Here is a 12,748-nt window from a genome sequence, read left to right as displayed (position 1 = left end):
CAGTGGTAGGTGGAGGTTGTCTCGAAGCTTCTATTTGCGTATAGGAACTACATGAAGAGCAAGAAGCTTCATTTGATTTCCCTGTTCCTTAGCTAGGTGGAACAAATCGTTCTTTCTTTGGTACCCAAACTAGCTCTAGAGCGGGTGTGTAACATTCCATGATTTTTTCCTTTCCGCGATTTTCAATTTGTTTTGGAGCCACAGGATTGGGTTTACATGGGCCAGGTGACAGGTAAGAGTACACTTTACGTTTGGGCACCCTTGATTTGATCATTGCCTTCATAGTATCCTTGGGCTTCCAATAGTCGTTTAGGAATCCAACGCAACGTTTCTTTACATTTCTTGGAGTGAGTGGGACGGTTCTTACAAGGTTTCCGTTTTTTTGCATCAACCATGCTCACTACAGAAGCTTTAGGGACCCACTTGTATGTTTTCTCTGTTATATTAGGATGGTTTTTGTGTGTCTCAAGCTTTCTTTCAACTACATCAGTTGAAGCTCTAGAGAGTTGGGCTATGGGGACGTATGGTTCAACCTCCTGGACATGCAATGTCTTGGGTTTTATTTCCTTAGGCAATATCTCAGGGACTATGGCTTGAGTGGTAGGGCTAAGAGTTGGTTTTTGCGTTGTAACACCCCCAGTCCCCCAATCAATAGTGCATTTGGTGGCTATCATCCACGTGCGGCCTAGGTTTATATTACCCTCCATAGTTCCAGTAGGCATGACCAAAAAGTCTTGAGCTACAATTCCATTGTCATAACTGACATAAGTGTGCCAGATTCCAAAAACCGTAGTTTTTTTCTTGTTGACACCCTTGACTTGGATAATACTCTCAGATAGAGGTGGCTTCCCTAACTGACACCACACCCCATAGGATAGCAGATTATATTTAGCACCCGTGTCCAATAAGGCGTTATATAGCACTTTTCCATAGGCACTATTTAACTCAATAGGGTATCGTAGAGGTGTGTCAGAGTCCAACCCATCCTCTTCGATTTCCACGTGGAATGCATTTGTGACTCCAAGGTTAGCCTCTCATTTTTGTCTTATACGTTGTTGTCGCTCCTTAGCCTCAGCTTGAGCTTGTATCTTGTTTAACTCGGTTTGTGCTTTGGCGGCCTTCTTTTGATGAATGGCCCGTAGTTCTTCTTGGCTTAAAGGATCATAATATCTTTTGAATTTACTCGCATTGAGGAATCCAATGGTTTCAACTCCATCAAGAGTTTCCACACGAAGGGTACCTTGTGGGGTAATTTCACATACTCTATATGGTCCTTTACTAGCATATTTCAACTTTTTCTTCTCTTTACGTACTCCATACATAAGGACTTTATCACCAACTTTGATGTCCTTATCCTTCACATGGCGATCAAACCACTTCTTTCTCCTATCCTTTTCCACAAGAGCATTTTGCACAGCCAACTGTCTCTCTTCGTCTAGTTTTTCTAAGATATACAAACGCTCGGTTAAGGGGTTACCATTCCATCCTTCTTGCAAAGCTACCCTAAGACTAGGAATGACAAACTCCCAAGGCATAACCGCTTCTTGGCCGTATACCATTTTGAATGGCGTACAATTAATAGCCACTTTATAAGCAGTACGATAAGCCCATAGAGCATATGTCAACTTCAAATCCCAATAAGTGCGATGAGCTTCTACCGTCTTGGTTAAAATAGAGATTAGAGTCTTGTTGGTGCTCTCGGCTTGTCCATTAGCTTGCGGGTAATAAGGTGTAGACTTATGGTGGGATATCATAAAGGTCGTGGTAAGCCCTCTTATTACCTCATTTATAAAATGGATACCATTATCACTAACAATTTCAAAAGGGCAACCAAATCTTGTGATAATGTTCTCAAAAAGAAACTTAGCTGTTGTCCTCGCGTCAGCTTTTTGTGAAGCCTTAGCTTCAGCCCACTTTGTTATATAGTCCGTAGCAACTAGAATATATCGAGATTGAGTGTTGCGAGCTGCGGGACTAATTGGACCTACAAAGTCTAAGCCCCATTTTTCAAATGGTTGGGTTACTTTAATAGGATGTAAGGGCATTCTGTCTTTGCGTTGTGTGGTCTTGTAATGTTGGCACTCATCACACCCTTTTGTAAAAAGTGGTGCCTGATTGCAGCACCTTTCTAGCAGTCAGGTCTCCTGAAAAATGTCCTCCTGCTATGCCCATATGTGCTTCTTGCAAGATATACAAATATTCATCCTCGCGGGCACAACGCCTAAGAATATCGTCCTTGCCTAGTCTATACAGAGTTCCGGCAATCAAACAATAGGGTTCACATTCTTTTACTAGCCTTCGAGCGATATCCTTACGAAGTTCCTTGGGTGGAAAACCATTAACTAAAAAGTTAACAATGTTCTCACTCCATTCAAGCATAGTCTCAACTATGAATAGGGAAGTATCGGGTAATTCATCATCAACTCCTGTAGGGGCTTCACCATTGGGTATGCGAGACAAATAATCAGCCATGACGTGCCTTTTACCGGGTCTCACTACAATCGTGAAATCAAACTCCAGAAGAATTAACAACCATCGTGTGATTCTTCTTGTGGAGCATGGCTTATTCACCAGATACAGCAACGCTTGATGATCCACATAAAATACAAACTTGTTTGCCAGAAGGTAGTAGCGAAATTTCTTTACTGCATAAACCATTGCCAAACCTTCTCGCTGTGTAGTGGTGTAGTTCCTTTCAGCATCGTTCAATTGACGGCTTGCAAAGCTAATGGGATAGTCCAATTTATGTTCTCCTGGTTGAGTGAGAACACACCCAATAGCAAAGTTTGATGCATCAATATGCACATGGAAAATGACATCCCAGTTAGGTGTCCTTAAAATCGGAGCACTTGCTAGTGTTTTCTTCAATTGTTCATAGGCATGGTCACACTCTTCAGTCCATTTAAATTCAATGAGAAGCTTGTACAAAGGACGTGCTATCTCAACGAAAAATAAAATAAACCGTCGATAATAACCCACGTGTCTCATGAACCTTTGAACTCCCTTGTAATTGGTTGGTGGTGGTAACTCTAGAATCACTTTAATTTTGCTCTCATCGGTTGAGATACCATTCTTAGATACTATATGCCCTAAAATAACTCCATGCTTGACCCAAAATTGGCATTTGAACGGGTTCAATGAGATACGATATAACCTACACTTTTCAAACACCTTCCGCAAACATGATAGATGTTCTTTCCAAGAAGAGTAAACACAAAGGTCGTCTAAAAAAGCTTCACAAAACTCTCTCAAATATTCTTTAAAAGCATTGTTTATTAATCGTTGGAATGTAGCAGGGGCATTTGTTAAGCCAAAAGCCATCACACGAAATGCAAACACGCCAAATTTCGTGATGAAGGCAGTTTTAGCTTGGTCCTCTAGCGCTATCGTGATTTGGTTGTAGCCTGAGTACCCATCTAGAAAGCTATAAGCTTCCTTGCCTGCAACTCTTTCGAGTACATGTTCGGAATATGGTAGGGGGTAATGGTCTCTTCTAGTAGCTGCATTAACTTTTTTGAGGTCCACGCACACCCTGAGTTTCCCATTCTTTTTTGGCACGATAACTATTGGAGACACCCATTCAAAGTGTTCAATAGGATATATGAACCCACATTTGATAAGCTTTTCTAGTTCTTCTTGAATGATCTTTGCGTACTTAGGATTCATCGGGTAGGGTCTTTGTTGTACGGGTTTCGCAGTGCTAATCATAGGGATTGTATGTTGGACCACAGAAGGTGGAACACCTTTCATATCATGGTATGTCCAAGCGAATACGTCCTTGAATTCCTTGAGAAGCTCTTTGAGGACCGCCTCTTCAACTTCTGTGAGGTCTTGGGCAATAAAAACAGGTTTTGATTCTTCACTGGGGTCGGCTAATTCTATTTCTTTAACTATTGCCGGGGACCATCATAGATTCCATTATTCCCATCGATAGGTATTCTTTGGGCTTTTGTGTACACAACCTTTGCTTCCCCTGTGGTGTAAGATTTGAAATGTTCTGGTGCAAGATGCAAGTCTGTGGATTCTGGTTGTGCTTTGGTCTGTGCTTCTATTTTTGCTTTCTTGTGTTGTCGAGCTAACTCTTGGTTTTGACGCCTCCTTGCAGTGCGGCTCAACTTTGGCGTGTCTATGATCTCTGATTGGGCTATGTCATGGGGTCGCGGTCTACACCACATAACATTTTGGAGATATTCACCCCAATCGTCTACCAATTTTCGATGAGCATCACATGCTCCTATATAACTGAGCCATTCTGCTGAGGATCTCTTCTTTTTTATCCTAGCACGTACATTGGCTCGATATCGACGCCTCTTAAAGTTTTTCTTTTTCTTATTTGAGACCTGATTTTGATTTGTATTTAGATCTGGCTCACTAAAGGAGTCCTCGTTGGTGTCCTCTTCACTCTCGGAGGAGCTATCATCGGTTGATGTGCTCGGTCCTTCCGAATGTTTTGACTCTGAACTTGCTCCACTCTCTAATTCATGAGATTCAGAATCCGTTTCACTCTGGGAGTCAGTGTCTGAGTCGTGTTGGTCAAAGTCTTCTATTGAGCTATCGGTGTCACTGTCAGATTGGTCCACAATTGCCTTGCCCTTAAAAGATGCATGTATGGCACTTATCATGTTCAGAGGTGCAATTTGTGGTACCTCTTCCCCCTCTGGTGTGACCCAAGTGGTTCCTCTATTTCCCCAGGTATCTATGGTTGCAGCTAGGTGTACCCAGTCTAAGTTGTCTGATTCCGTCATACCCGGTAACACATCCATGTAAGGAGAATCTTGGCCAATGTCTGTATCCTTCCTACAAGTGTAACAATATTGTAGTGGGGCCGAGTGAACTGTGGTGTCAGAGCGATGATCAATAATGGTTTTACTCCCTAAGGGGTGTACCTTACCAGTCACCAAATCCACTCTAAGGACAGAGTCTTGGAATTGCAAATAGACATGATTTTTAGACCAATCATGAACCATTTGTGCTTCCCTCATGAATGGTCGTCCTAAAATCATTTCATATGACATAAGGTGTTTAGAGAAATCCATTACAATGAACGTATGTCGTACCTTGTGTCCTGGAACTTTGATCCTAAGATCCTTGAGCATCCCCATAGGTTTGGCTATGGTAGCATTTGCCATCTTTACCACAATGTTAGTAACAGTGAGGCGGGGTTTTCCCATGGATTCCCAACAATCTTTTGTAACGATGCTAACTCCCGCACCACCATCAAGAATTCCCTTTATAGTTAATCCCTTGGTAGTGATGGGTAGGGTCGCAATAGACTCGTCGCCTTCAAAATACTGCCCTAATTCGTTAATGGGTACCTCGATCACAGACTCGTGTCCATCTAAGTCAAGTGATTGCACATGATTTTCCTCATCAATCATAATCGAGTCAGGCCTATTTGGTTGCGCAAACTGCGGTAATCCCGTTCGTAGCTCTCCGTTAAGAAATGCTCGAAGTGCAAGGAATAACTCAGGATCTCCATACAGCTTTGCTATGATCGTGGTTCGGACCTCAGAAGACATGAAGTCCACTAGTTTGGCAACATTCATTGGCATTTTGCAGGGTGTAGGTCCTTGACTAGGAACTGGTGAGGATGGAATCTCATATTCCTCAATGGGATCAGGTATTCCTTCGTTAAACATCCTTTCCAACAAGAAGGGTGTATGCTCACTTTCTGATGTCCCGTCCTCACTCCCTTCTTGGATGATACTAGATATGGCTCACGGTCTATGGTTCATGTGGGGTGGATGAACTTGCGTGGGAAACACTGTGTCATGAATTTCGACATGCATGGGTTCTGGTTCTAGTTTCCCTTGAGTCTCCTCCACTAAACCTCTTAGATGTTTCACCTGCTCAATCTCGTCTACTGGGTTTGGGTACGTCCCAATCTTCTTTTTACGATTCTTCCCTTTTTACCTCTGCGGTTTATCTTGGGGGTCTTGGATTGGATTTGGAAACACTTGTGGTGTTTTCAGAGGCTCTTTATGGTTTTCTCTTATTCGGTTTTCATTTGGTTCCATGTTACGGTTTTCTTTGTCGGTCTTTCCCTTTGTGGTATTGGTTCTAGTCTCCATTGTCTCGATTGAATCTGAATCATCCTCGAGGTCATTCATATACACGGGGTCATCTCCTGTTCCTATGTTTGTTTTGGAACTTGGCTTTGAATTTCCCGTATTTTGCGACCTCTTCCTTCGTGTCTTCTTTTTCTTTGCTTGGATAACTGACGCGGTATCTCTCTCTTCGAGGATATGGCCTGGCCCTTGAAGCATGGACCATGTAATCGCATAAGCGGGTGCGACGGGTGGTATTGGCGATGTCACACTAGCAATTTCGACCAAATTTAGGGGTGTGATTTTAGGCGCATTTGGGTTATAGGGGCATTGGGCAATCAAGTGATCTATGCCACAATGATTACATGTGAGTATTGGCATTGCAGACGTGCTCCCTTGATTCATTTGCATCTGTGCAGCATTCTTTTGCAGCCTAATAGGGCACTCCGCTGCTTGATGTGGTCCACCACACTCGTAGCATTGAAGAGGTGGCCTCCTAGCCTGGGTGTTGATATTTTGACCTCTGGATGCGAGAGCAGCAACTTGATAAACCGGCTTGACTTGCCCCCAACAATCTTCCATGTAGTATATAGGACACTCTTCCAATGTATCAAGTCCGTAGGCAATACTAGTGTCTATTTCCTCCTCACAGCCATCTGCATAAGCATTAGATGGCTCGCAACCCACTTGGTTCATAGGGGCGACTCTTGGATGCGGGGGCTGCAGTCCTAGCACAGGAGGTGGTAGCGGTGTAGCTTGTACAACATTTTGAGATCTAGGGACCATGTGTTGTGGTAGTTGCTCAACAGGTGGAGCAGGCATCAATACAGGAGCTCGAGGCGCATCCGTCCAGGCTACAGGTGGTCTATTTGCCATCATACGTTTGATCATTAAACAATCCTTAGCTTGGTGACCATACCTACCACATGCATTGCAAGTTCCATTAAATTTTACTCTAAACGTAGGGCACTCACTAGTGCTATGTGGACCTAAGCAAATGGAACACCATTGTTGCTCCCTTCTTGGATACATGTGACTATTTTGAGGGGGTCGATTATCCTTAAGAGACTCTTGGATTGCCTTGGTGAGGTCTGTCAAGAATGTCTCAAATACCTTTGGCTCATTGGCAATGGGCTTTGCAGTCATGGGTTCATACTCAATGGCTTGTGAGGTAGTGGATCTCGTGTCAGTAGACACCCTCATGCCTGCTATCATCAAGTTGTCCTCTAATTGGATTGCATTGGCAGTGACATCTTCCCAGGTTGTGATACCTCTAATCACTAGTCCATTATAGATTCTTTCATTCCTCAACCCTCGAATGAATCGATCAAGCAGTTGGTTATTGTTGAAGCGCTCATTTACAGGGCAGCGAGAGTTTAAGTGCTTTAGACGACTAATGAAGTCCCTTACTGACTCTCCTTCCTTACGTTCGGCCTTCTGTAGTTGAGATGCTACACCCCAAAGGACACCTTCTCGTATGTACTCCTTTAGAAACAACCTTCGAAGGGTAGGGTAGATTGTTTTCTCATCCACCCTTAGGGTTCTATACCAATCTCCAGCCTTCCAACTTAATGTCAAGCTTAAGGCATTGCACTTATGTAGTTCGTTGCGTTCCCCTAAGGAATCACATACTTGTTCAAACACTTCAATGTGTTTTCTAGCATCTTCGTCCCCATTGAATTTTTGCGTGAGTTTGGCAATTTGTACTGCCTTACTTCTAGGCTCTCTATCAGATGCATGACGCATATTTTCCGCGATAGATCGACCTATGGTTTGAGCAAACGCTACCAAGTCACCTATGTGAGGAGGCAGGGCCGGTGGAGGTACTCTTGGAATCATATGTGGGAGAGGGACGGTTACCAGTCTTGGCGTATGTGTGGATGATGCAGGATATGGAACATAACCGGGCATAGGTCCACTCGGATAAGGGCTAGGGAGCGGCACTCGAGGAGCATAAACAAGTGGTACAATTGGAGGTGTGGGGGCCATGTGTGCATAAGGGGCTAGAGGCACATACGGTCGAGGCCCCATATTAGGTACTACGACACTAGGTAGTGGCACTGCACTAACCGTAGATATCATCGGTACATTCTCTGTCAGGCTTATCCCTGGAGTGAGCACTGTGTTTTCCTTAATAGAGGATTGAGCCAAGTTAGGGAAGCTAAAGTTGTCGCTCGGAGGCTCAGATTGCATAGAGACCCAAGGTGAAATGACGTAAGATGGGTCCATGGGACTCATTAGAGGAGTCTCCATTTGTGATAGAGTAGGTTGTTGAGCCTTGCTCGTATCCAGAAATCTCATGGGGCCAGTTGAGAGTATATTTACCCCTCGGTTTTGCCTTTCCGATTGAATAATGCCATGGATAACATTACAGATCATTTTCTGTTGATCTTCGATGCTCGTGGCACTAGAGGTGGATTGTACAATCTCTATCCATCCTACATGGTAGGCGTGGCCAGAGTGTAGATCCGTCAACACCTCAGTGTGGAGGTCGTATGTCCAATGATCATTAATGAACAATCCTTCTAGAGTCGACGTGTTAACGGTTTCTTGTGAGGTAGAAGCAATGTTGCTCCCCGTGGTTTTACTTGTCACCAACGGTACTCTAGAGGGAACTTCTGAAGGAGGCAGCTCAATAGGGCCTTCTTGGTAAGAAGTTGGCAGGATATCCACATGGACACTCTTTGGGGGTTTGGGGTCCACGTGCGATGTGAAAGGAGATTCCACTTCCCCACCCCCTTCGTGTGCTTCATTTGCATCAGGTTCTGAGCGAGTAGCTCTACCTAATGTTTCCATGAAACGGCTAAACATACTAGTACTAGGCTGTGGAGCTTCGGGAGGTGCATGGCCTTCTCTCTCAATGTTTTGGGTAGCGTATGCTTCCATGATTTCTGAGTCGGAGGAGGAATCACTAGCGGCTATTTTAGGGTCTTGGGTGGTGCTACCTTGTGTCCCCGCTGAGGGTCTAGAGCCTATCGTGGATGGGTAATGGGTGTTCGTATGAACAGAGGCACCCTCAATATGCTCGTGTTCTAGCACCCGCTCAGAGCGTAAGTGCATGTGCTTTTGATACCCTAAGGTGTCAAAAAGCTGCTCTAGGAGGCCTTGTGACTAGTTTTTTGCGTGTTTTTTTGTTTGTTTTTTTGCTAGATTTTTTAGAGCGTGTCGTGGAATGGGCCGTGTGATAGCTCGAAATGAGCGTATTGCTAGGAGGGACGCGCTGTGCTTTACAGCCCACCGTTTGGTTCTATTTTGCTCCAGAAAAGCCTGAAACAGTCTTTTCCTAGCTGGGGAACTAGGCTCCAAATAGCAAGTCTAAGGGTGCAAGTGGGAAGAGAAGGGAGGAGAGTGGAGGACTTGTCCCACATGCTCTCATTCCCTCTTGAGGGGGTAGGGTATATATATAAGAGTGAGTCTAGTATATATCATAAGATTGAGGACTGAGGCCTGGGCCTGGGCCTGGGCTTGGGCTTGGGCTTGGGCTTGGGCTTGGGCTTGGGGAAATGATCCCGATCCGGATCGGAGCTTAATCGAACTAACAAAACAGAGCTTAACAAAACACAGAAAACTTGAATGCAGTCAACAACATTGTGTCTTTTTGCATAACAACAATGATCAAACTTAAGCCGCGCCTTTCCTACTTAAAAACTAGCTTCAATACAATTTACAGGTCGCCATTGGAGCTTCACGCGCAGCAGCTCCCCGGTAGCGGCGCCAAAAATGTCACGGCTAGGGACTTGCTACGCGCCGTGTGCGAGCCACAAAGGCTCCTAGCACACAGTCATACAACAGACAAGCTCACAAGGAAGAACGGTGTGTCACTCACCTTCCTGCGTAGTTGCGAATGAAGGATTCCCGCGCCGCGAAGAAGAGGGAGACGCCGCCTCGCCGCCGTCGTGCCGCCGCAACGCTCGATCACACACACACTCTCACTCTCTCTCTCTCTCTCTCTCTCTCTCTCTCTCTCTCACACACACACACACACACACACACACACACACACAAGGAGATGGTGAAGGAGAAGGTGGAGATGGAGCAAGGGCACCTTCTATTGCACAATGAGAGAATGACTCAATTTTAGGTTTAATTGGCTTTTATGTGAGCTCACCCCATTCACACTTGGGCGCCCATGCTTAGCCAACTAACCCTAGCATGTTCGTGTTAGAGTGCGCCTCTCATCGGCGATCACTCTACCTTTCCCTATTGGACCGACAAGCCCGGTGCCTGACTCTACTTAAATAAATAATACGGTTACGGTGTCCATCGTAGGCGATAGGGTGTCCGTGAGCCACGAGGGTTAACAGCAGCAAAGCTTGACTTTTGACCATACATCGTGCCATTTCCGTCAGTGACCTGTTTTTCCTCTCAGCAACACCATTTTGCTGAGGTGTATAAGGCACTGTACATTGGTGTTTTATCCCATGACTAGCCAGAAATGCATTAAATTCATGAGACTTATACTCCCCCTGTTGGACGGACGAGACTCACACACCCATGAAGTGCATGCAAACACTACCTAGATCAACATAATGTCAATCGAGGACACATATGACACAATAGGCACACGGAGGAAATCTCTTAAGCTTGTCAGGTTGAGACCATCCTACACATACAACACTCACGAAGGCCAACTAAACCACAATAAAGAACCTCACTGCTCTCAACTACACCACCTAGCCACATACACATACGGAAGGTAACTCACCTAATCATGCCAAATTCCTACGAAACTTAAGGAACACCATCCCCTCACTAGGGTACACCTGTCCCTAAGCTTCTACACTCAAAATCCTCACTCTAAACCCATCTGCGAAAAACGCGTAGGATGACAGAGCCGAATTTTGAAAGTTCCCGAAACTGAAAATTTATGAGTACCTATGCGTAGCTTATGTTGCCACGATTCTATAGACTACTAGCACGCAGAAAACAGACATCGTTTGATACACTTACGGCCACAAATAGCTCGTAGATGCGTCGACGTGTGCGCTTCGTCTCGCGTGGAATGCTTGGCGTTGTCGCGTGCGTAGCTCTCCTCGAGCCTACAACAATGGTGCAGTCAGATCTCCAATGTGTTGAGCGAGCCGGGTGTAGCGAGAGGATGAAGCTCACGCTCACTCTCTTTCTCTCTCTCACACAGTAGACGGCAGCGCTAAGTTTTGATTATGATTAAAAGTCTTTTTACAAAATGACCTAGGTACCTTATATACTAAGGCTACCTTAGGTTTAACCAAAAATGGGGTTGAAAGGGTCAAATGGCTTTGTATTTACAATCTGGAAGTGCCATTGCACCTTGGCTTCTGAAACTAGAATAACTACTCATTACAAATGACGTTTATAGCCATAATCCGCAGCATTTCATAACTCGCAAAAGATAAGACTTTGGTACGAAACTTGAATTATGTTGTGTTGTTGACCCAGCGGTCAACATTCCCCCCTTCCGCATTCATGTCGACCCCGACATGACCTGATTGTCGATGGCGATGTGATCTTTGCTGTCGTTTTGTTGTTGTAAAGAAAGTATAGACTATAGCCTTTGCAGTAGCTTGTCTTGTTCGTCCAATATTATGTACATAGTCTTCACATGATTCAGGAAAATCATAATTGATGACGAACTTTATGTCTTTCACATCCACGCTCCGAGCTGCAGCATCTGTTTCTGTCATTATAGGTCTACTGCCAGATCTAAATTCAAAAAGAACCCAATGTTGTTTAACTTGACTCTTATCATCATGGATAGAGAAAGCTCCATTCATCACTTGCTCCAGCAAATCTGTCAATTCGGAGTATTTGTGATTCTCATAAACAACTTCTACAATCTGTAGAATTGAGTGATTGGCTTTCTGATCTTGTGAGCCAATGACAACTTTGTAAGGATTTTGTAGAAATTGTATGGCTAAACCCATAACTTCTTTAGGCCAAGTTGCACTCCAATGCAAAGTCTGTCTGTCAAGCCGAATCCAGGACTTAAGTATTCTAATTTGAGGTTCAAAACCCTGCCGAGCATTCGATGCGCATTATCAAGGACAAGCTTTCGAGATCCTCTGATTACCCTTATGTCTGCTCTTTGTCATTGAGGACTTCTTTGTTCTTGAGTTGTTTTGTGTTGTTGACCCAGCAGTCAACACTTTGCTGTCGTTTGGGCTTCATCTGTTGCACTGCTTCTAACTTTGTCGAACCACAACAAGAACTATGATCCATTAGAGCGTATATCTATCAGCATAACCATTCATCTTTTGAGATCCTCTGATTACTTTTATGTCTGCTCTTCTTCATTGGTAACTTCTTTGTTCCTGTGCAATCATGTTGTTAGTGTTGTCTGCAGCTTTTTCATTGTAGGCCATTCTTCGACTCGCCATTGACGAGAAGTATGCTATGATCTGAAACTGGTGCTCCAATTCATTCGTCAATTGATTTGAGTAGCATTTCCTTATCGTTGATGTAGAAGGAATATGTACAAGAGGATGGTGATAGGTGTTTTTAGATTAGGGTCTAAAACCTGGATGACAAAAGGGAAAAAACCCGGTGGGAAAAAAATGCTTTTGGTATACGCTCTTATTGGAGTTGAGCAGTTGAACGTGAAGTACATGTTCATGAAAGGTGAGTGCTTGGGTGAAACATGGAAAGAGTGCCTGATGCAAGTGCCAATTATGGGACACTCTATATGCATATGAGAAATTTGTCAACAAAAGCATGCAATGTGA

This window comes from Adiantum capillus-veneris, chromosome 25, assembly GCF_014529385.1.
Source record: "Adiantum capillus-veneris isolate H3 chromosome 25, ASM1452938v2, whole genome shotgun sequence".
Classification (NCBI taxonomy): Eukaryota; Viridiplantae; Streptophyta; class Polypodiopsida; order Polypodiales; family Pteridaceae; genus Adiantum; species Adiantum capillus-veneris.
This window is presented reverse-complemented; position numbering follows the sequence as displayed.